The sequence below is a fragment of the Rhinopithecus bieti genome, unplaced genomic scaffold, assembly GCF_001698545.2.
Source record: "Rhinopithecus bieti isolate Rb0 unplaced genomic scaffold, ASM169854v2 scaffold_14215, whole genome shotgun sequence".
Lineage (NCBI taxonomy): Eukaryota > Metazoa > Chordata > Mammalia > Primates > Cercopithecidae > Rhinopithecus > Rhinopithecus bieti.
In genome coordinates, this window is record NW_016808057.1 from 1,200,835 (window position 1) to 1,227,422 (window position 26,588).

Consider the following 26,588-nt stretch of genomic DNA (forward strand, 5'->3'; position numbering starts at 1 on the left):
TTGTCTAGCTGCTTTATAATTTGTTTGTTTCACATTGACCTTAGTGAATCTGATAACTGCGTAGTTATTCACCTCCTTGGGGAGATATAGTGTGTGTGTGTATATATATACACACACAAACACTATATATATATATAGTATATATATATGAAGATTTTATTGAATTATTCTTTGTAATATAAAAATGAAAGGAAACTCACATGTTCATTAAGTGAATTATTGTGAATTTTAGTGAATACATATTAGGAAATACTACTTAGCACTTCCACAGAATAAAATCAGTCTATATATGCACAGTTCCAGAACATATGAAGTCAAAGAGGCAAATAGTGAAAAAAAAAGGTATATGTTGGTTGCAGCAAACCAACATGACACATGTATACCTATGGAACAAACCTGCACATTGTGCACCTGTACCCTAGAACTTAAAGCATAAAAATAAAAAAGGACATATGTTATGGTTGTGTTATATAAGTAATGACTAAAAAATTTAAAAAACAATAATATTTAAGAACATAAAATATTAAAATAATTAAAATAAAACAATACATTCATATATATTACATAAAAATACATTTTATATTTTTTCTTATATGTATTTGAGCAATGAATATATTACCCCTTCAAAGGGTAAAATAAATCCATATGGACTGATTTAAAACAATTTTTCACATATAAATAAAATGAAGCAAGTTTATAGAACAGTGTGTATGGTATCACTTGTGCATCAAAAAATGTATGTGTATATGTGTGTATGTGTGTATATGTGTTTATACGTTTATATACATATACATAGAATACATTTCTACAAATACACACTTGAAAGCACAGCTCCTCGGAAAAAATTCAGAAGAAACTGCTGACAATGACTTTCCCTGTTGAGAGAGACAGGGATTGTCCACACTGAAAAACTATTTGAATGTTTACCATGTACATAAATCATTTTTAAAACATGTTTTAAAGGCATTTGTGAAATGCTGGTCACCATAGCAAATTTTTTTGAGCGAAAGTTTAGACGGAACTAAATATTTCTTCTTTGGGAATGATTTGTATTAATTTCAGCTCATTCATATTCTGGAATCCTCTTTAGTTATTAAAATATTTTTACTTTCTTTAAACTTTAAAAAATGTAATGAGACAATATTATATATTTATCTGTGTATGCTTATAAATGTAAAAAAAAATGTAAAAGCTGGTAATGATTAATGATGGCAAGAGGATTGGGAGAATCTTGGTGAACCAGGAGACTTTTATTTTTTACTGTATGTAGTTCTGTATTGTTTAAATGCATTACTATATTTTTAGTATAAAATAAAAGCATGTTTAATCAAATATTCAGTTTGGAATAATGTGACCACCTAGCCATATAGATAATTCGTGTTTGTCCTTGACATAGCTAAAAGGACCTAGCTGCAATTTTTTAAATCTAAAAATTTCTTCTTATAGACTTTTGCACAGACAAAAAATAACCTGGTCCTTAAGGTCATTCTTGATGTTAATTGGGAATTGGAAAGAGGTAGGAGTAAGTTTGTCTCTGTTATGGGAAGAGAAAGGGTGCAAAAATGTGAGTGCTATCATCAGTAATCAAATAGAAATATACATGTGTAATTAAAATTTCTTAAATTCAGCCAATTCCAAAATAAGGCTAAACCAAAAGATAGTATGACAAGACTGTCTACCTGCTTACTGATTTGCCTGCATAGCTATCAACTAATTTCACCGTATGTTTGACTTTGATATAGTATTATCTTTAATTGTTCTTAGATATTTTTTGTTAGTCCACTATTATAAGTTAGTCTATAAAAAAATTTGATTATACATACAGTCTTCTGGGAGAACAGGAGCAGGATTTTGGCATCGTGACATTCTCAGTTTCATAACACTCCCTCCTTCATTTCTTCCTCTCTTAGCAGTCAGCAGAATAGGCTGACATGAGGGAAATGCCTGCCAAGGAACTTTAGTAGGAGGCAGTTTTTAATTAACAGGGGCCAGAGAAGGTGATAACCCCAAGGGATAGTGAAAAGAAATTAACATAGAAAAGCAGTTCCACGCTTCTGTGGGTCCCAAAAGGCCAGTCGTATTAGTGGTGTCTGTTCTGATTGAACTTTTGCTGTGTCTTTTTATTGATTCAGTTGTCAGTATCTGACAAAAGGACCGGGCTCGTCAGTTGTTTGCTCATGGTAGAGGATTATGGCTGGAAACTGCTTCCTTGTATGGCTGACTGAAGAGCGAGAGCTGTCATTGTGGTTATCATTTCACAGACATGATTAATGTTATTGGGCTTTATGTAAGAATTAAGTGTGTGTACACACACAGCTGGACAGGCTTACTTTGGATTTTTTGAGCCTCATTATTCTCTTAGTTCTTTGCTCGGTTTTCCAAAAACTTCTTTAATTATTAAATTATTTTAAAATGCAATTTCAGGGATAATAATTACATTGACTGTTGCAGCCACTTTTTTTTCCTGCTATTTACCAAATCCTTGGCTTAACAAGCATTTTAAAAGAATAATATCCTGTGATTAAATATTTCAAGTTTCTCTCTCAAAGATGAAAACGAATAGTAAATAAAGCTTGTAAAGAACTTGTGAAATCAGCTCATGTAGCAAGGAGGAGAAGGTAGGGGTTTTCTTTTTAACTGCCTAAGAGAGTGCCTTGAGCTGGTAAGCACAGGGTGTGCCTCAGGAGAGCTTTGGTGCTTTAGCACAGTGAGAACAAAAACACAGTTTCTTAAAAATATTTTAAGAATGTTTTGGACAACATGTGGGTCTTTTTAACTCTCTAAGAACCAAGCTAATTCTAGAATTCTATGTATGTTTATCAGTTTAATTGTATACATTTTCTAAAATAATGGCAGACTTTAACTTTATACTTTTCCAAAAGTGCAGTGATAATTACTTTTCTAAATTCAAATAATATTTGTATTATTTACTTACTTGAAACACAGTATTTACTAAGATCATTTCATAAGAAAATATCAGGACTCTGATACTAATACATTCCCTACAGCTTGTCTTCTTTTCCTTTTCTTCTTCTTTTGAGGTTTGTGCACCCATTTATAAAGAAATGGCTCTATTAGAGTTACGTGTCCCTCAGGTCTAAATTTAATAAGCATCTAGATTGGTCTTATCTAAAGTAGAAGTCATTAGCCACATGTAGTAATTGATCACTTGAAATGTGGCCAGTTTGAATTGGGATGTACTTTAAGTGTAAAGTATACACTAAATTGTGTAGGTCTGGTATGAAAAAGAGAATATACCATATCTCATTAACAATTTTATATTAATCACATATTGATGTAGTAATATATTTTAATGTATTAGGTTAATATATTACCAAAATTATCTGATTTCTTTTCTTTTTTACATTTTTTATATAGCTACTGGAAAATTTTACATTATATATGTGGGTTATGTTATCTTTCTATCAGACAGTAGTGATCTAGATAATAGTTAAAGTTAATATTTATTAAGCACTTACTATGTGACACATGCTATTCTAAGTACTTTATGTGCATCATCTCATTTAATTTCAGAATTACCATTAGGATAGGTGTTATTATTACCCCTGTTTTATAGACAAGAAAATTTAGTCAAGAATAGTAATTTGCTGAAGATTATGTAACTACATCATACTTCACTCTCCTTTTAATAATTAAAACATTTTTGAAGTGTCTTCATAATGCTCTGCATAAGACATAGTACTATGCATAGGCAACACACTATAATTGATTACTCTGTAATATATGCTAGCACAATTCTAGATGAATTTGGGAGGGTTGAAGGTTACCAAACAAATTTTTGCATATGCTGTACAATTAGATATATTAGGTTTAGCAGAGAAAGCATTAAAGTGCTCACAGAAATTCCCTATTATATTCTAGGGTAAGAAATAGTTTAAATTAATCTGTATTTATAAAAATGTTGAAGTAGAGGTATTACCAGAAAAAACTGACAAGTAGTATTTATTTTAGAATGAGCTCTGATTTCAAGTGTCAGGTTTAAGGTCTATACATGTTTGCTAGAGGGGAGAATAAGGAAGTAGTTATAAACCTATATACCTCTCACATCTTCTACAGAGCTTGAATTATTTTTTGGAGTATAGTGTACTTCTCATCCAAGTTGAGTTAGGAGAAAAATCAGAAGCAGGAAAAGGAGAAGAAAAAGAATGCATGAAGAATAGTTGATAAGTATATTTTCTTATGCTGTCTTTAGGAACTGACAGCTCTTCTTTTAACAATAGATAATATTAGAAAGACTGCTTCCTAATGGCAAAAGTTTCTTTGTCATAGACATAAAAGTAAGGGAGGTATATGAATAGACAAAATATCTTTTCTTTTTTTGTTTCATTTTCTGCAAATAGTGAGCCAAAAACATGAAACAAGGGAGACAACATCTGAAACTGTTCTGAGATTTCTTGACATTCTTGAATTTGAGGACCTGTTTCCATAAGACTCCATTGGCATCTGGACAATAGAAGTCATTTAAAGGGGATTAAACAGTTGGACCTCATATTACATATTGTCAATAAGAATATAGTTCTATTTTCAAACTGTACTCTGAAAATAGCTGCTGTGAATTTATTTACTTTGTATACTTTTTGGATATTTATACAGCATACACAGAAAAAAAATCATTTTTTCTTAAGTGTCAAAATCATTATCTTTAAGATAAATTATTGATGTTTAGAGAATTTTTAAATCACATAGTTTTTTAAAAAGTTTCATTCAATATTTATTTTTTAAAATTAGAAGTTTTAAAATACTATTAAGTAGTTCTATTTACTTAATATCTACTTTAATACAAGGTGGTCATGTGACTAATTATATCACCTTGTTTTCATAATCACAATGTCAGATATTATTTTCCAATTTTTAAAATTGCTAAAGGAATGAAGTTTAGTCATGTCAAGCAATATTTCCAGATTTAAAGGCCAGTAAAAAGGCGAGCATGAATTTAAAGCAAAAATCAAATAAATCTAATACTTTCTCCCCTCAGTTCTCATCAATGTACATTGTTAGAGTTAATGTTGAATCTCTATAATAATAATATTTGTTTGCAATGGTTCTCATTCTTATGTCTTACCAAATCCTTTGGAGATCTTAATAGCTAATGAGGCTCACAAGGAAAAACTACCATGTTATAATATTTTCAATTGCTTCCTCTTTAGCCTACATTAATCCTTTCTAATCTACTGTCTTCTACCCCCAATTTTGCCTTCTCCTCTTCAAAAATAACTGTCCTTGCTTAAAATCAAACACATTGCAAATTGCTGTAGACTCCTACACGGTTCCTGTTTCCAGATTCTTCTCCCTATATTTATCGTCCATATTGCTACCATAGCTATTTTTCTAAAATATACTTTTGCTTGTACAATTTCTTTATTTTAAAATCTGAGGAAATTCTTCTTTGCCTTGTTAGATTTTAAGTTTAAACTCCTTAGGAAGGTATTCAATGCTTTAACCTCTCTTTCCAGCGTAAGCTCTCACTTTTCCTGGCTTACGCTGCCTATTTTCCAGTTGCACTGAATATACTCAATGGCTTCTGCATGAGCTATTGGGAATTAAATGTCTGAATCCTTCCAGTGGAGTACCATTTCACCACATGTGTGTGGTCACAGCCAGAGATGAATTCATAACAGATTCCTGAAGCCTGCAGGCTTTGTATGCTCTGGTTGTTATTTGATGATTCAGATGCACACTGCCAAACCTTTGTAAGCCTGAAGTTTTATCTGATAGATTCCAGAAAAATGCCTGAAGGAACTTTGGCCTTTTCCAGCTCCAAATAAAATCTGAAACCACTTCCTGCTGGAAAATGTAAATTTGGTCCTGATGGATTTTACTTCTCTATTGTCGTAATTTAGGTCAGAATAATAGATTTGAGATAATATTTATTATTCCTAAAACAAATCCTAGAAAAGTATTGACAGATGATATTTTAATTGGTTTGGTCTCTCCAGTTACCCAGTTATTAAATAATCATGAAACCTCTTCTGTTTAACAACTGCTTGAGGTATTTTGTATTCTTGCTTCAAAGTAGAGCAGTTTCTAGCTGCTAACACTGTGATTGATTTTTTCCATATCAAATACAATGTTACGGTCTATTGTTTCCATAGCAAACATATAGCATCTGTCTCCAAACTCAGACTGTGATCCTGTGCTAGCCAGTAATACTTTATATGACCACATCCTTCCATTACAAGTATGAGTGGATTAATATTGATTTTTTTCCCTCCTGTCCAAGACTGAAGTTCTGTCTTAGCTATAATTTACACAGCTGGTATATAAGGATATGCTTGCTCCTCCTTACTTTCATGGTAAGTAGTATTGTTTTGTCTGAAAATCAGTTTACTCTATTTTTAACCCATACATAGGTTGAAAAGTCTGCATACTTTGCAGTTCCAGCCATTTATATTGCCACATGTTTCCAATAACATCTTGGAGCTTTTAGAAACTTGGAGTTTTTAATACATACAAAACTTTGGAAAACCACAAGGAGCTGGCAAAAACACACTGCATTCAACTAGCTAAACACCAAAAATTATAAACCAAGTGAGTGTGTGTGCATGCATGTGTGCACTTGTGTGTGCGTGTTATCTATTTTATAATTTTAAATTCTGGAACTCTTAAGTCAAAGGTTTTCAGCAGAATCTTTCTGCTTTGTTCAATTATAATCCTTCATATTTCCCTTCATCATAGCCCCCCAAATACACCCAGTCTCACCTCCGCACCATTGCTCAGGAATATTCCCTGCCTATAACCCCCTCATTCTCCTCTATCACTACACTAAACTTAGTCACTCTTCAAAACCTGGGTCAAATTTTACCTTTTCCTCAAAGCTTATTGCAATTATTCTGGTTCCTGGTGATTCCTTTTATAATTTTCTTCCAAGAGTAAAGTAAGCACTATAAATATTCACTTTTAATTACATTATCCCTTGCATTTACATAGTGTGGCCCTGAATACCACCAAAGATATTGGAAGCTCCTAGATAAAACATGTGTGAAGGAATCAAACCACAGTGCCTGACAAACATTAGTTACATCGGAATGTGTACTATGTTTTACAATTCTTTGGTATCTCATTCAGCATCTATCATGAAGTTAGGCTAGTGTTAATTGGTAGCTGAAAATATCCAACAGAGATGGCATTTCTTGTTCCAATGCTAAGAAAGTTGAAAGAGGACTGAATTAGGATTTCAACAATATGAGTTTCTTCCTGGGCTTCACCATTGCCAAATTACATGACCTTCATAAAGTTAATTACTATTTTCAAGTTCAATACTTTGCATAAAAGTTATGTGGTTGTAGCTGCTTACACCACAAAGAACTCCTTTCTTTTTTGTGCTCTAAATCCAAAATCCACAGGACTGAGTCTGTTCTAAATTGTGTACCATAACTCTGCTTCCCATTTTCATGGGTGATTGGAGCAAAACATTCCTGACTCCAGCTTAGCCAACCAGATTCTGCTACAAGGGGAGATTGAGACAGGGAATCTGTAGATAGTAGTTTATAAACTGTAGAATTATAAATACTACGGTGTGTTTGGAAAACGGAAAATTTAATCTGCAGACTTAAGAATGAAGAAATGCACAAGAAGAGATGAAAAACAGGACAGCCATCAAGGACCAAAATGTCTTTCAAATCGAATTCTAAGCATTTGCTGAGGCCTGCCTGTCCCCTGACTTTGATTTCCTTTGAGACTTGGGTCATGACTTACCTTAACACAAAGAACGTGTTTGTCTTACTGCTGTGGTATTCCAAAGTCTCATATAGTCCCTGGCCTACAGAGGTTTTTTGTGAATATCTGTTAAATGAGTAAATAGATTCCACTTACTTTTTTTTTTTCTTTTCACACATTTTCTTCATCCGGTTCTGTTGAAACAAAGCAACGAGTTCTGACTAATACAGCACTGGGCCAAATCATATCTAAGTCCCACTATAATGCTATAACTTGGTGCTTTTATTTGATCAAATTGGCCTTTTGTAAATATTATTATACTTTCGAAAATATCGAAGGGAATTAGCTAACATTTACTTTTTCTCTACTATATTCTAGACAATTTACACTTCTTTTTTTACACTTTCCAACAAAATGATGGTGACACTACATATGGTCTAATTTTCAGAGATAAAAGCTAATACTCAGTGGCAGTCTTGAGTAGGTGATGAATTAAAATTGGAACCCACATATTCACTTCTAAACCCTTTAGTCCCTTTTTGCTCTATCATCTGGCCTGAAAGAACCTGTGCACCGAAGAACTGATGATACAATCTGTGTGTTGGAATTTTGCAATGTTTTTTGGGGATGGCTTTGGGATTTACAGTAAATCTGATGATTTTCATGTGCAGATTAATTTTAAAAACACAATCACTTTATTTTCACACTTATGAAGTGTCCCATAGGTATATTTTTAAAATTCATGTGTATACTTTATAATTCCTATCCTCAGGAATTATGTGCATGAATAATTGCCCCACAAAGTAGCATGGGAAATGTTCTATATAAATGTTAGCCAAAGATTTATGAAAGTTCAAAGAAAAAGAGAAACATTCAGAAATAGCTTTGTGGATAAATGAGCATTTTAAATTCATCTGTGAAGGAGAGAATATGGGCATGTGGAGCTTTGGAAGCCAAATATACGCCCGGTAGAGGGATGGGATGAGCTGAAGGAAGATGTTGGAAAGTAAGTAACTGTCACATACATTTGGTTATTTGAACTTCAGTAAACCTCTTAAAATGTAATGATTATTGAATAGCAGCAAGTTACATTGGCGTTTTCTGATTTGACTTGTACTTTATAAGATATATCAGTCAGAGTACTGGGTTGCAATAGAAACTGACTATTGGAGCTATATAAGGATTTTGAGCTGAATATCAATTAGCTCAAAAAATGATTAGAAAATCTGGAGATTCAGACACAAAATTAGGACAGGAGCCAGGGTAACAGGAATTACTCGACATATAGTTTGGAAGCCAATGCTTGAGTGAAGGAACTTCTGCATGCATAAAGATCCATTTATAGAACTCCTATTGTTTTTTAGTGTTATGGACTGAATATTTGTGTCCCTCATTCATATGTTAAAGCCCTAACTCCCAATGAAATGTTATTTGGAAATGGAACATTGAGGAGGTATTAGGGTTAGGTGAATTTGTGAGTGTGGGGCCCTAATATTGGGATTAGTGCCCTTATAAAATGAGGCACCAGAGAGCAATCTCTTGTATGTGCTCTCTCTCTCTACTATGTGACAAATCAGTGAGAAGGCAGCAACTGGCAAGCCAAAACCAAAGCCCTTATCAGGACCCAACTATGCTGTCATTCTAATTTTAGATCTGCAGCCTCCAAAACTATGAGAAAATAAATTTCTGTTCTTTAAGCTACCTGCCAAGACAATTAGACACTGCTTATATAGGCTGTGAAGAATACAGATATTAGTCCGTTCTCATGCTGGTTTAAGGACATACCTGAGACTGGGTGTATTAGTCTGTTTTCATGCTGCTGATAAAGATATACCTGAGACTGGGCATTTTAAAAAAGAAAGAGGTTTAATGGATTTACAGTTCCACATGGCAGGGGAGGCCTCACAATCATGGTGGAAGGTGAAAGGCACATTCACATGGTGGCAGACAAGCGTGCAGGGAGACTCCCATTTTTAAAACCATCAAATCTCATGAGACCCACTCACCACATGGGAACAACACAGGAAAGACCTGCCCCATGATCCAACCACCTCCCACCAGGTCTCTCCCACAACCACATGGGAATTGTGGGAGTTACATTCAAGATGATATTTGGGTGGGGACTCAGCCAAACTACATCATTCCACCCCTGGCCCCTCCTATATCTTGTGTCCTCACATTTCAAAACCAATCATGCCTTCCCAACAGTCCCCCGAAGTCTTAACTCATTTCAGCATTAACTCAAAAGTCCACAGTCCAAAGTCTCATCTGAGACAAGGCAAGTCCTTTCTGCCTATGAGCCTGTACAATCAAAAGCAAGTTAGTTACTTTCTAGATGCAATGGAGGCACAGTCATTGGGTAAATACAGTCATTCTAAAGGGAGAAATTGGCCAAAACAAACGGGCTACAAGGCCCCACGCAAGTCTGAAATCCAGTGGGGAAGTCAAATCTTTAAGCTCCAAAATGATCTCCATGTCTCACATCCAGGTCACACTGATGCAAGAGGTGGCTTCCCATGGTCTAGGGCAGCTCCGCCTCTGTGGTTTTGCAGGGTATAGCCTCCCTCTTGGCTGCTTTCATGGGCTTACATTGAGTGTCTGTGGCCCTTCCAGGTGAACAGTGCAAGCTGTCGATGGGTCTGTCATTGTGGGGTTCGGAGGATGGTGGCCCTCTACTCACAGCTCCACTAGGCAGTGCCCCAGTGGGGACGCTGTGTGGGGGCTCCACCTCCACATTTTCCTTCTGCATTGCCCTAGCAGAGGCTGCCCACGAGAGCCCCACCCCTGTAGCAAACTTCTGCCTGGAACATCCAGGCATTTCCATACATCCTCTGAAATCTAGGTGGAGGTTCCCAAACCCCAATTCATGACTTCTGTGCACTGGCAGGCTCAACAACACATGGAAGCTGCCAATTACTTGAGGCCTGCACCCTCTGAAGCCATGACCTGAGCTCTACATTTGTCCCTTTCAGCAATGGCTGGAGCAGCTGGGACACAGGGCACCAAGTCCCTAGGCTGCACACAGAATGGGGACCCTGGACCTGGCCCACAAAACCACTTTTTCCTCCTAAACCTCTGGGTCTTTGATGGTAGGGTCTGTTGCAAAGGGCTCTGATGTGTCCTGGAGACAATTTACCCATTGTCTTGGTAATTAACTTTTGGGTCCTCATTACTTATGCAAATTTCTGCAGCTGGTTTGAATTTCTTCTCAAAAAATGGGATTTAGTTTTCTATTGCATTGTCTGCTGCAAATTTTCCAAACTTTTGTATTCTGTTTCCCTTTTAAAACTGAATTAGTTTAACAGCACCCAAGTTACCTCTTTAATGCTTTGCTGCTTAGAAATTTCTTCCATCAGATACCCTAAATCATCTCTCTCAAGTTCAAAGTTACAAATCTCTAGAGCAGGGGTAAAATGCTGCCAGTCTTTTTACTGAAACATAACAAGAGTTACCTTTGTTTTAGTTTCCAACCAGTTCCTCATCTCTATTGGAGACCACCTCAGCCTAGATTTCATTGTCCATTTTATTATCAGCATTTTGTTCAAAGCCATTCAACAGGTCTCTAGGAAGTTCCAAACTTTCCCACATTTTCCTGTCTCCTTCTGAGCCCTCCAAACTGTTCCATCTCTGGCCTGATACCCAGTTCCAAAGTCATTTCCACATTTTTGGGTATCCTTTCAGCAGTGCCCAATGTACTGGCACCAAGTTACTGTATTAGTTCATTTTCATGCTGCTGATAAAAACATTCCTGAAACTGGGCCATTTACGAAAGAAAGAAGCTTAATGGACTTACAGTTCCATGGGACTAGGGAGGCCTCACAATCTTGGTGGAAGGTAAAAAGCATGCCTCATGTGGCAGCAGACAAGAGAAGGGAGCTTATATAGGGAAACTCCCATTTTTGAAACCATGAGATCTCATGAGACCCACTCACCACCACGAGAACAACATGGGAAAGACCCGCCCCCATAATCAACCACCTCTCACTAGGTCCCTCTCACAACCCTTCGGAATTGTGGGAGTTACAATTCAAGATAAGATTTAGGTGGGGCCACAGCCAAATCTCATCACTGGGTACTTTATAAAAGAAAGAGATTTAATTGACTCACAGTTCTGCATGGCTGGGGAGGCCTCGTACACATGGCAGAAGGTGAAGGAGGAGGAAAAGTACATCTTACATAGTGGCAGGGAAGAGAGCATGTGCAGGGGAACTGCCCTTTATGTAACCATCAGATCTCATGAGACTTATTGACTATCATGAGAACAGCATGGGAAAAACCTGTTCCCATGATTCAATTATTTTACACTGGGTCCCTCCCATGATACACTGGGGATTATGGGAACTATAATTCAAGATGAGATTTTGATGGGGACACAGCCAAACCATATCAACAGAGAGGAAAATTCATAGTCCTTACCCTCAAAATATATAATCTAGGAAGGATACAGTGGCTCATACCTGTAATCCTGGCATTTTGGGAAGCTGAGACAGGAGGATTGCTTCAGGCTGGAGATTTTAAACCAACCTGGGCAACATAGGAAGACCCTATTTCTACAAAAATATACAAAAATCAGCCAGGTGTGGTGGCACATGCTGGTAGTCCTAGCTTCTCAGGAGGCTGAGGCAGGAGGATCCCTTGAGCCTAGGAATTTGAGGATACAGTGAGCTATGACTATACTGCTGTACTCCAGTCTGGGTGACCAAGTGAAACACTGTCTCTAAAAAAATAAAATGAGAGATATATATACATGTCTTATAGGTATATATCAAAAATATATATTTTGATCATATATGTGATTGAAATATGTGTATCACTTTCACACCCACACCCATAATGTGTTACCCATAATGTGTTAATTTTTATCTTTAATTTAAAATATATATATATACTTAAAATATCAAATCTTACCTATGTTACTCTGTTGGATAACAGCAATTCTCTGCCTCATCCTCCCCTAACCTTCATTGTTGGTGCTTGGGACTAGTTAGTTTCATCTCCTTTGTTGTTTTCATTTTTTATTTTGCCTTCAGATTCTTAAATAAATATTATATACTACTATTTCTTAATCTATCAGGCTTAGATAGTATCTGTTGGTTTGCTCCTAAAGGGTTAAAATTTAATCTCTTTTATACCACCATAGTCTCATTTGTTCTCCTCAACTTCTAATGTTAATATATAAGAAGTTATAGTTAAGTAAATAACTGTTTACATTTTATGCTTACATAAATATTGAGCAAAGTGGTGTATTATGTGTATGTTTTCTTTTTGTACAATAATTTTTGTGTAGTTAATAATTTGTGTTTTCCTTCAATTTGCTTAGCTTCCATGTTCTCACTCACATTTTAAAATTCTCTTTCAAATTAATCAAATACTGGAAATAACTTCAAATTCTCAGAAAAATTAGCAATCTCATCGTTTATCATGGGGTGCTGTTACCCACAAGCACTTCGTTTTTTTGCTCCATTCTGCACATAGGGTTGTCGAATGGAATGTTTTCTCAGACATCCCTGTATCATACTCTGACACTTGGTTGGCTGGATTTTCTCTTTCTTGGTTTATAAAATTACTTTACTGAAGCATATTTTTCACAGACTTCCTGAGAAAGAATTCCTTGTTTGTACAAATGCATCTTTATTCTGACTTCACACTTGATTGAAAGTTTGATTTGGTATAGAATTCTAGGATGAAAAAATTCTTTTTCTCATAGTTTGGAAAGCACAGTTCTACTACCTTCTAGCTTCTGTGATAACATTGAAAATATGATTCCCATTCCTTTGTATTTTATATTTTTTGCTGTTATTGTTTTATACATGAATTTTTCTTCTATCTCTCTAAGAATATTAATTACAGGGTTTTTTTTTTTCTTAAAGTTTTCTCCTCTTCCCTGCATTGTCTCTGTGTTCTCTGTGTTCCCTGCTCCTGCTTACTGTGTTTTCCATGCTCTGTTGAAGTCTTACTTATATTGTTTGTAGATCCTTGGCATTCTATTTATACTCCAGAAAGAAATGGAAGACTTTGGGGCTACAGATGGAACTACTGACTGGTGAACTTCCCAATGTGATCAAGCAGCAATCCTTTTTGTGTGTGGTAACTCAAGTATCAGAAAGAAAAGGAGGCCTTTCAATTATTTCTCAGGAAAAAAATATTCCAATACCCTGATTTGAAAGAGATAAAGGCAGGCAGCTGATAAATGCCTTGAATCAGATATTCTCAGAACACAGTGATAGAAACTGGTCAAGGGTTTTATAATATAATATGTATATGTCTTTTAGATTTAGTGGTTTATTCCATTGTTTAGATATCTGTTTTCTTACTTATGTCTGGTTGTTCTATCCATTGTTGAGAAGGGGATATTGAAGCTCCAACTATTATTGTAGAACTATTTCTCTCTTAAACTGTCAGTTTTTATTTTAAATATTTTGATAGTCTGTTATTATGTACATAAATGTTTATAATTGTTATATCTTCTTGATGTATTGAAACTTTTATTAATATATAATGTTCTTATCTCATGACCTTTTTTGACTTACAGTCTATTTTGTCTAATGTTAGTATAGCCATCCCTCCCCTCTTTTGATTACTGTTCACATGAGACATTTTTTCATTTATTCACCTTAAACCTGTTTGTGTCTTTAGATCTAACGAGAGTCTCTTGTAGACAGAATATAGTGGGTCATGTTTTTTAATCCATTTTGCCGATCTCTATCTTGATTGGAAAGTTTAATGCATTTACATTTATAGTAATCATAGTGAGTCTTCCATATCCATGTGTTCCACATCCATGAATTCAACCAACTGTAAATAAAAAATATTCAGAAAAAAGTCCAAAAATTTTCCAAAAAGCCAAACTAGAAGTTGCTGTTGGACCAAATACTATATTGAATCCATGCAAATGTAGTGTTATACAGGCATTGTATTAAGTACTATGAGTAATCTAGAGATTAAAATATACAGCAGGATATGCATAGATTATAAGCAAATACTATGCTATTTTATATAAGGGACTTGAGCATTTGAGGATTTTGGTATCTGCCAAGGGTCCTGGAACCAACTTCTTATAGACAATGAGGAATGACTGTACCAAAAAGATAAACAATTATGTCCTTTTGCTATCTCTTTTCTATATGATCTATAACTTCTTTTGGTCCCTCATTTTCTGAATTATTATCTTCCTTTATGTTTAGTTGATTTTTTTGTAGTGAAACATTTTAATTTCCTGCTCATTTCCTTTTGTACATATTCTGTAACTGTTTTCTTTGCTCTTACCAGGGGAATTACTTTTTAACATTGTACAGTTACAGTCTTCTAATTTGGATTTATACCAGTTTATCTTGAATAACATACAAAAACTCTGTATTTTTGTAGCTCCAGCTCCTTACCTTCAGTTCCAGTGTCACAAAATTAAATCTTTATACAGGTGTGTTCAAAAGCATACATTAATAATTTTTAATATGTTATCTCTTAAATTATATAGAAAAGAAGTTTGAGTTCCAAATCATTGTTACAAATAACGCTAGCTTTTTAAATTGCCCAGGTATTTTTACCTTAAATGAGATCTGTATTTCCTCATACAGCTTCAAGTTACAGTAGAATATCCTTTTATTTAAAATTTCAGGACTCTCTTTAGTTTATGTTGTGTAGAAAATGTAGTGATAATAAACTTCCTCACTCAACTTTTGTTTATCTGGGAATGCCTTGATTTTTCCCTCACTTTTGAAGGACGATTTTGCATGATATAGAATTGTTGGTTGACAATTTTTCTCTGTCAACTCTTGACTACACAAGCCCACTGCCTCCTGGCTTCAAAAATTTATCACGAGATATCTGCTAATAATCTCACTGAGGTGCTCTTATATGTATGTGATGAGTTGTTTCTTTCTTGCTGCTTTCCAGATTCTCTCTGTCTTTGGTTTTTGACAGTTTGCTTATAACATATGTTGGTGTGGATCTCTTTGATTTCATCCTCCTTGAAGTTTCCTAAGCTTTTAGATGTTTACATTCATGTCTTTCATCAAACCTGGGAAGTTTTTGATCATTATTTCTTCAAATGATATATTTCCCCATTTCTCTCTCTTTGCTCCTTGTGAGGCTCCCATAATGAGCATATTGGTCTGCTCAGGTGTCTTAAGCTCTATTCATTTTTCTTGAATCTTTTTGTTCCCTATTTCTCAGAATAAATGATTTCAATTGTTCCATCTTCAGGTTCACTGATTTTGCCCTCTGCTTGTTCATTTTTGCCTTTGAATCCCTCTAGGGACTTTTTCATTTCAGTTATTGTACCTTTCTGTTACAGAATTTTTTTCTCTGTTGATATTTCCATTTTATTCATCCATCATTGTCATTACTTTCTCCAAATCTTCATTTCGTTCTTTGAACATCTTTTAGACAGTTGTTTTAAAATGATTGTCTAGTAGGTCTGACATTTGGTCTTCTTTAGGGAGTTTCTGTTTGTTTGATTTTTATTTGAATGAACCACATTTTCCCATTTATTTGTATGCCTTGTGATTTTGTTTGTTGTTGTTAACTAAAACTCTGTACTAAATAATGTGATTACTCTAGTAATCAGATTCTTCCCTCTTCACCAGAGTGTGCTGATTTTGTTTTGTTTTGTTTTAATTGTTGTAGGCTGTTTTATATCCAGGATCAGTCTGAAGTATAAACTTAAGGTCTTTTCAGGTCTTTTCTGAGCCTCTGCTTTTCTTTGTCCACGTACAGTGACTTTCTAATTTTCCCTATATATACACAGATGTTCTATAATGTCTTAATCTTTAAACCCTGGTTCCCAAAAGGGGAACAGAGCAAAATGAAGAGATGGGGGTAAAATAGTGCCAGCCCTTTAAATCCTGTGGAACTTGCTTCAATCTGTGGGGGAGGGGCTTGCAACAATGGGGAAACCGGAAATGCAGCACCTCTGTGATCAAAAGCAGCACTCAGTCATCAAAACATAGACTTATAATATGTGAAGAACAGCGTCCTTATTGCTCACTCTGGATACCAAAGCTCTGTGTAAGATATTCCAAGAATGCATACACAGTTGCCCTGCCACAGGTCTGGAGGCTTGAAGATGGGTAGTTACTGTTGAGCTAAGACCTAAAATTGAGCAAAAGTAACTCTAATTTACTGAGTCTTTCCTTTAAAGTCGTAAGGCTTCAACAGGCTCCAGATTTTCAAAAATAGTTACATCAGATAGGTTCTTCCAGTGAAATGATTACCTAGGTAGGGAGACAGATTCCTTGTGCTTCCTACTCCATCATCTTCTCAGAATCCTCTCTTTAAAATAGTACGTATGCATTTATTTAATACCTATTTTTAGCCACATTTCAAAGCCTCTTGGAAAGGTACATTGTGTTCCTGACTCTTGACCTCTTGTTTTCAATTCCTTCAATGGAAATATCTTATCCAAAAGAAGCATATACAGTGAAGAGAAAGATTTAGTCTATCAGGGTGTAAATGGAGTGGTGGAAAGGCTGGGTTATTCATTGCTTTGTACATAGCTTTGCAAATACTCTTTACTTTCAGCTCAGCCTAATGTTCACAGTGCTGAGCTTCTCAGGCGGTTCTTCAAAACAAATTGATTCATTTATTGTTGATTTTTCCCCTTTTTCTGGCACTAAAATGTTAAGTTCTTCCACTGTGCTAAGCTAGCTACCACTCCACTATTTGCTTCCCATCTTTCAAAACTTGGTTGAAATAAATGTATCTCCCTTTGTCTTCTCTGTTGTCCTTCTTTCCTTGTGGGGCAATAATGTAATAATGCCATTTATTATTACATTTCCCTTTTATTGGGTTTTGTGGGAGAAGAAAATATACACACGTGTGATCCCTTTACAGTATTTAACTAGAAGTGAGGCCCTGCAATACGGATAATTAACAAGCATCTTAGATGATTCCATTATGTAATTGTTTGAGAAGATTTCTTTAGAGGAGAAATGGACATGTGTGGGGAAGAATATTATCTCAGAAGGTAACATCTGAAGGGTAAGTACAACTTGGCCATGGAAAAAGTCCTGGGAGTAGATTGAGGAGAGGGAACAGTATGGTACAGGCCTGAAATATACAATTCCTCTGGGGAATTTAGTGATGCTTAATGTGGATGAAGCACAGATTGGAGTGATAGTGAGGAGGCTGTAATGATGGTGATGGTAACAGATAAGGGTAAAATGTGAGAGAGTAGTGGAAAGATTTTACGCAAATAAGAATGATTATTAGCTGCAGTATATAAATAGGTGATAGAAAACAAGAGAAGAAAGAAAAAGACAAACATGGAAGGAGAGAGATGAACTAAGAGCCATTTTCTGTGACCAAGGTATAAGATAATTCTGTCAAAAACCAGGTGATAATGACAGTATGAAAAGGCAAAAGTAGATAAGTTCTACAAATACGTTGGGGGAAAACAACAATTTAGCAAATAGGTATGTAAAGAGATGAAAAAGGAATGCTGAAGGTGACTACTAGGTTTTGATTTGGGGACAACTGAGTGCAGTGACGCCATCCATTCTGAAGGAGAAACATTTTTGAGAGGAGTGGCAGACAACGCACTGAGATTAAATTTAGACATTAATTTTGATAACCACAGGATATCTAGTAGAAATGTTTGATAGTCTCTTTGGATTAGAAGTTCAGGAAAGAATTGGGGCTGGAGATAAAAGAGAGAGTGGCCATTAGTTTATATGTCATAGTTGAAGAGTAGAAATTTCTCAAGAGAGATTATAAAATCAGAGTAATAATAACTACTAGTTATTAACTATTTATTATGTGACATTCATAGTTGTGAGTACTTGTTACCAACAATCACCTTATACAAAAACTCTTTTCTGCCTTAGTAAAGGGAAAACCAGGGGCTGAGGGATTAGGTTGCTTTCCATGTGTTCACTGATAAGCATGTGATAGAGCCAAGAATCAAACCTAGGTTTTTCCCAACTCTAGAATATATTCTCCTCCTACTTTGCTCTTCTCAAAACTAAAAGCAGGTAGGTTGAAAATGGAATTCATTTAAGGAGCAGGCAGATGGAATCCTTGGATGTTTGTGATACGGAGCAGTGATATTAGCAGAGAAAAACTGAAAGAATGTGGTATTGTGGAATTTAATAGAAAAGAGAAATTCAAGGAGGGAAGAGTTAACAGTGGCAAACACCACAAGAAGGTTAAATAAGAGAACAGAAAATTGTCTATTGTATTCATTCACAAAGTGGTCTTTGCTGACTTTGGTGAAAGTGAAGTCTGCAGAGTGCTGGAGACTGAAGCCCTCACTGTGGGCTGTTAAATGAAAGAGCAGTTAGGACATAGAAACAAGTAATTCAAGATGTCAGGCTGTGAAAGCAGGGTGAGGTGAAGGGCACTTGTTAGATACAGTGTATGGTGGAGAGATAACCTGAGAAGACTGGAGTATGTCTAGATGCTAACTGGAAAGAGTAAATAACTGACAGTGAATTTACAAAGAAAAAGTGTATTTGTAAGCTAATGTTGAGGGAAGCCAGCATAGCTTTGGAATAGTTTCATCCTTAGACTTTTAAAATTGAAAATATATTCATTTTTCTCATTATAAATATAATTCTGCCTTCTTTAGAAATTTTAAATACCAAAACATATAAATTAGAATCTGAATGTACCCCTGTAATTTCAATCATATCTCAAGATGGCTGCTTTTGAAAATTGTTTAGTCTTTCAAACTTTAAAAAATGAATCTGTAAACAAATATATACTAATAAAATGGAATTATAATATAGACATTGTTATATAAGCAGATTTTTCACCTTTAAACAATATATCATGAATAGATATATTTCTATGTTAATATAAAGCAATTTCAAGCTCTTAATGTCTTCATAGTATTCCATTGTAGAATATATTTAATGAATTCCATTTTTAAATTTTATTTTTTAATTGAAATATGATAATTGTACATGTTTATGGGGTACATAGGGATGTTTTGATAAATAATGTATAGTGATCAGATCAGGGTAATTAGCATATCCATTATCTCAAACATCTATCATTTATCTGTGTTGGGAACATTTCATATCCTCCTTTAGCTATCTGAAACTGTGTGACATACTGTTGTTAACTCTAGTCATCCTACAGTAGTCCAGAACACTAAAACTTATTCTGCCTATCTAATTGCCAATTGCTTATTTATGAACATGTAGAAAGCTTTCAATTTTTTTCATAAAAAATCCAACAGAATAGCTATACTTATATTTTGATCTTTTTTTCTTAAAATATTTTTTGGAATATTGCCAAAAATATAATGGCTGGGCCAAAGAACACATTGCTAAATAGCACTAATCCATACTCCTATTGTCGGCAAGTAGGTGGGGAGAATTTCTTCCACTGATTAGATGGATAGAAATAAAAGGAGATTGTAAATGAAGAGCTGGCTTTCCAGAGTGGGCAAAGAAAGCTGAGCGACTATCCTGTTCATTTCCCCTCTTGCCCTCACCCCTTTCACTATATTTTCTAATTTCTCTGTGAAGTAGGAGACAAATCTTCCTGTTCAGAGTGAGGATTAAGGATTAGGTATATGTACTTAAGGAAAATAGAAATTACTTAACAGAGTAACTATGAAGAGAGAAAGAGAGCTGTGTGCTAAAACAGTGGAGGAAATCAGGTAGCCTTAAGGCCTTATGTCATGTTAAGGACATGAAATTGTAATCAGCAAATCTTCCTGATCTTGAAATCTTTTTCCCAGCAACATTCAGCAACCTTGGTGTAGAAACAGAGAATATAGCCAGAAGGATTCATCCACGTAGCTATTTTGTTAGATGGGTGCAGCCAAGGAACAGGGAGCTAAGAACTGATGGTCTGTGGGGTCCAAGCTAGATAAGAAGGAAGAGAAGACTGATAGGCAGGAACTTACAGATTTAGAGAAATTAGTGCACTAACCAGCTGGCAGTTTTATAACCATATCTAGTTGTACTCATATCTCTGGCAATGCTTTTAGTATTCTTTTTATGTATTATAATTTACACACTTGTCTATATTCATAAAGCTGTTCTTTTAGAGATATCCATACCAAATTGCAATTAATCAGCTTACCAATTTACAAGTCAGTATTTCTGTTGCCCTTTTGTCTGCATATGTTTGCATTTCCAGCTATTAAACCACAACATGCAAATATACAGATCTGTGGAGGTGAGTAAAAAATATGACCATTAAAGATTGTCAGATGTACAAGAAAAATGCTTGTTACAGCCATACCACGAAAGCTAATTCATTTTATTATAGATTTTTAAAGAATGGAGATTATATTGCTCTAATAAATTTATATGACCAGATTTTCATAAATTTCTTTGAGGGCCATTGGCAAGCATTGTCTTTAAAAATTGCCATAACTGAACTTTTTTTCTGATTAAAGATAGTTTATAATATTCTGTGTCTCATGAACTTTTTGAGTATCTATGTGTAGCAAAATGATTTCAGGTTACACATATTTTGCTTCAATGGAATACAATTCCTGTGAGGTATTTTATCCAAAGACTCCTTGATGACTTTTCTAAAATTAAAACTAACAGACCTCACAATATGATCCATTATGACATACCTAAGCTTGACTTCTTGCTCAAACTTAGAATCAAATCATACTTCTGTGAATTATCTGGCTGAGAATAGTATAATCAAGATGGTAAAATTAAAGACCATTTTGTTTTCTCTTTTCAGAAATAAATAATTTCACAGTCATATTTTTATTTCTCCATTGTATTAAAATCTTATTACTATAACTTGTATATTATTATTTAAGTAAATTCACTAAAATTATTATTATTATTTTTTTATACGGAGTCTCACACTGTCACCAGGGCTGGAGTGCAATGGCATGATCTCGGCTCATTGCAACCTCCGCCTCCCGGGCTAAAGTGATTCTCCTGCCTCAGGCTCCTGAGTAGCTGGGATTACAGATGCCCACCACCATGCCCGGGTAATTTTTTATATTTTTAGTAGAGATGGGGTTTCACTATGTTGGCTAGGCTGGTCTTGAACCCCTGACCTCATGATTCGCCTGCCTCATCCTCCCAAAGTGCTGGGATTACAGGCGGGAGCCACCACACCCGGCCTCATCTTTTTTATTCTTGAAAAACAGCATCTAATAGATTTGGTGGGTTTGTCACTAGAGGCAATGTTCATAGAGAAGGGCATGAAATACAATTCTAAATGCCCTTAATATGTTTGTTTTTAAAATTCCTTCCTTTTTCTTTTAACAAATATCAATTTTGTACCTACGTAGGGCCTGGAATTCTGAAAGGCACAGAAGGTACAACGTGTCCACGATAGACCTGATCCCTTTCTTACTGTCTATAATCTGGGAGGTCCGAGTTAATTTTAGATGGGATCCTATATAGTTAAATGAGATACTCTGTGTGATGGTTAATACTGAGTGTCAACTTGATTGGATTGAAGGATACCAAATATTGGTCTTGGGTGTGTCTGTGAGGGTGTTGCCAAAAGAGATTAACATTTGAGTCAGTGGGCTGGGAAAGGCAGACCCACCCTTAATTGGGTGGGTACCAACTGATCAGCTGCCAGCGAATATAAAGCAGGCAGCAAAACGTGAAAAGGAGAGACAGGCCTAGTCTCCCATCCTACCCCTTTCTCCCATGCTGGATGCTTCCTGCCTTCAAATCTTGGACCCCAAGTTCTTCAGTTTTGAGTCTCAGACTGACTCTCCTTGCTCCTCAGGCTTGCAGACAACCTATTGTGGGACCTCGTGATCATTTCAGTTAGTACTTAATATACTCCATGTATATGTATATGTATGTGTATATGTATATGTATATGTGTATGTGTATGTATATGTACATATATATATTAGTTCTGTCGCTCTAGAGAACCCTGACTTATACACTTAATAAACTCTGTGAGCTCTCGAATAGAGCTGCTGGCTGAGGCACTGTGGGTTAGGAAGAAAAATCTATACCTGGAACACATATTATTTCTTTGCCTCTTCCTGGTGGAGGGTGTTTGTTTGTGTCAAACAACTTGCCACTAAGTGGCTAGTCGTTCTTCCTCAAGATCCACCCATAAGCAGGGCTCAGTGTTGGTCTCCACTGTAAATATGCAGGATATTCAGCTGTGGCAGCAGCTAGATCAGCATCGGTAAAGAGGGCACATGATTCTGGGCATGGGGATACCCCCTTCCCTGCCAAGGCTTCCTTATGCAAATACTGGAGTGACCAAAGTCAGAGGCTAGCTGGTATCTATTGGATGAGTCATCTGTAGTACAGAGCCTTCTTTTGGATCTCTGATGGGAATTGACATGACACCCAAGTATCAACAAACTTAGCTCCCACTCTCATGGATCCTCCTGCTTGCTTCTTTCCCATAATCCTTGTCTTTAACTTTCAATTCTCATTCCTTGTAGGACCCTAACCGAGTCATTTGCCATTGCCTATGAATCTGGATATATTTACCACAGACCATTTCCACTCCACACCAAGTTAATGAACAGGTATATTGCTCAAAGCTCTGTCTATTGTGAAGATTTCCTCTCCTCTTCTTTCAGAAACTGCTCTGGTTGTGTGGCAACTGTGCAGTTTCAGGCTGCATAAACAAATCTAGCTGATCAATGCATAACCCAGACCAATCCCTTATTAGGCCATAATAAGAGTTGAGGCAGAGGTATTTATATAACAGGGGTAGATTTCATGGGGGTATGGGCTAACTGTTCATTTACCTTACCTGTACCCCTCTGGACCTGCCTGGTACCAATTTCCATCATATATGTTGGGCTGCTGTTATACCCACTCACCGTCTTGGTTTGGTGTTTCTGACATTGATACTGTAGGGTAACAGAATATGCAACCCTAAAATATGCCACTTTAGCATAGGATTATTTTAAGTTAAACACACTTAAAAAGCAGCAGATGAAAGAAGGGTAATCTGAGCTTCTTTTTGTCTTTCTGAAAGCAGAAAATAAACGCCCATGTGAAAGGTATTCTTCGTATACCAGAAGGAAGACATTCTTATCACCAGACGTGAGTAGTTGAAGCCAAGAAAAATCTGTACAAACAAAGCTTGTTAAACTGGGTTAGCTTAAACTTATCTTTCTATACTTTCTCCTATCACAAACCCCTTTGTAATGTCATATGTTCACAATTTACTACACATTATCCAAACTAGTATGTAAACTTTTAGCCCTAACTGCTTCTTAGTGTTGTCATTTTTCTTGTGAAGACTCCCATGCACATGTAAAATTTACTAAATAAAATTTGTATGATTTTCTCCTGTTAACCTGTCTTTTGACAGTAATTTACAGGGCCGTGGCTGAAAAATTTGAGATGAGTAGAGAAAAAAGATTTTTGCCTCCCCTAGAATGCCATGGCTGAAACCATACCCTCTACCAGGCCCAAGAAAACATGCTAGGAGCTGTTTGGGGATGGTCAAGATTTCTCTGTTTTGGGCAACATGGCCTTGTTTTTGAAACCTAGGTATCTGCACTATGATTTTTTACTTCAGGGTTCTCATATCAGGGCTTGTCAGGAACATCACACACTATCCTTATCTACCAGTTATCTCTAACATTAGTGGATCTGCTAGGTTCTGTGCATCAAACAATAGGGACACATAGTACAGCCTGAACCTGCTGCTAATCCCTCCCTTGGTCTTGACTTCACTCAAAGTGGAAACCTTGAGTCACCTGATAAATGGATGTGAGTAGTAGCTTCAAGTATAAGTCCTAATTGTAAAAGCCAAAAAGCCTAACAAGGTCTATGCCTCTTACTTAGCATAGACTAGTAGCAGGTGCAAGTTGTAGTGACTTACCTTTACTCTAGAGGAGGTATCACAGTAACAGATTACTCAAAACTTCATGCATAACAGGACTGTAAATTCTTGTAAGGCTTTTTTCCTTCAATTTCTTCAGGGACTGTGTGTACTTGATACTTCTGATCATCAGATCTGGTTTCCATGATATTAAAATAGTGGGCCACCATAGTGTTTTGTGGAATGTCAAGATGTATCTAATAGCCCCCTCAAAATCTAGATATTCCTTTTTTACCAATGTACATTTGTTCTAGCAAATGCCCACAGTCCCTACTTAGAAGGACGGTGATATGGGCACTATACATGCTTGCAATTGCATTCTAGGCTTCTTCCTTAAAAGTACCTGGTTTCCCATCCAATTGGTGGGTTCTGTGTTCAAGAGCTGGCTTAATGTAATTTTTTCATTATAGCCACTGTCAGCCTTCTTCTCACCCTTTCTTGATGTTTTCGGGGCACCAAAGTCAAGCCACACTCTTGTTGATGCTCATTGATCTCCACTCTAGAAACATGATGGTTCATTACCCACTGCTGTGGATCTCTTGCAGGTCAAAGCCTTCTAGTAGCCATTTTGGCCTTGCTGTCTATTATGGTAATTGCGTACAACTTGCCTCTACTGATTAAATACCATTAGTTGGCCTCTGCTATTCCAGCATCCTTTCATATTGACATTAGGGAAGCTCCTTTCATAACAGCATCTCCTACAATCAACTAGCCAGTAACCACTGAGCTTCTCAATCAGTCTGGTGCCTATTTACCAGTCAATTCTTTATCAATTTATGGAAAGTAGTGTTTTCTGGCAAGTCACTGAACTTATGTAGTAAGCCCAATCTTATATGCCCAGCTCTCTCATCATTTTAGGCTCTTTCTTAATACTATGCCAAGAGGTTCTAGCAATTCTGCCCCATCTACTGTAGGCTCTCAGGATTTTAACCTTCAAAGAGTCCTCCAGCATTATATTAGGACTAACTCCAATAACACTTGTTATAGTTTTAGATCAAAATAATGTTGCTATATCAATAAGCTATCCCATCCAGTCTTGTATTCCACCTTCCCTACCCCAGACCCCTCAAGATTCTCCTCAGGCACTTTTGGCTGGTTCTGCCCTTACATATTATGCAGGTACTATAGCTGTCTCATGGTGAGTAATTGCTTTCATTGAGTATAAGTTGAGCATCCTTAATACAAAAATCGTAAATCCTAAATGCTTCAAAATCCAAAACTATTTGAGCACCTACATGATACTCAAAAGAAATGCTCAATGGAGTATTTTGGGTTTCAGATTTTCAGACTAAAGATGCTCAACCATAGTTTATCTGCACATATTCAAAAATATGTAAAAAAACTGTAATACAAAACACTTCTGGTCCCAGGCATTTTGGATAAGAGATGTTCAATCTGTATTTGCAACATTGCTTGAAAAATGTCAAGACATGACTGTTCTTATTGCTCTAAAAGTAAAGATAAAAGATGGAGATAGATCTTAAGAAGGTGATCTTGATTTAGGTGAAAACTTTGCAAAATCTCTAGGCAATGAGCAACAGCTCTCTTTTATCAAGGGAAACAGGGACCAGTTTTACCAGTACGGAGGGTTTGAGGAAACCTGGAGTTCCCATGTTTTGCACTTAGATGTCTCCAATTAGAGTCTTGGGGTCTTAATCCTTTCTTATCAGGGTCCTAACTTTACACAGATATTTTCCAGGCTGTGATATCAGCATGTTTTTAAATTTCGGAATTCTCAATCAAATCTGGTTCCTTTTTTTCAGCAGAACCTTCCCTCCAGCTATAGTGGATGAGGGCCTCTTTAAACACTGCCACAATGACTTTAATTTTTTATACTGTTACCTGAGTTTTTAGTTGGCTGATCTATGTCCGTTATTTTCTTCCACCAGTGATAACCAACTAACTCCATATTGCCAGGGATCAGAACCTAGAGCTACCGCATAAATCAGTGTACCCCCTACCCCTTATGATCGATCCCACACAGCCACAGGTGAGAATCTTAGAGCTTATAATGCTATAGAATGGCATGATGTCTCACAATACTATTTATTACTAGCAATGATTTGGCTTACAATTAATCCAATTCCAGAAAGGCTACTTAGGGATGAATTTCTAGAGCCAACTCTCTTAGGTTGGGTTCCCCCAGAGACAGAACC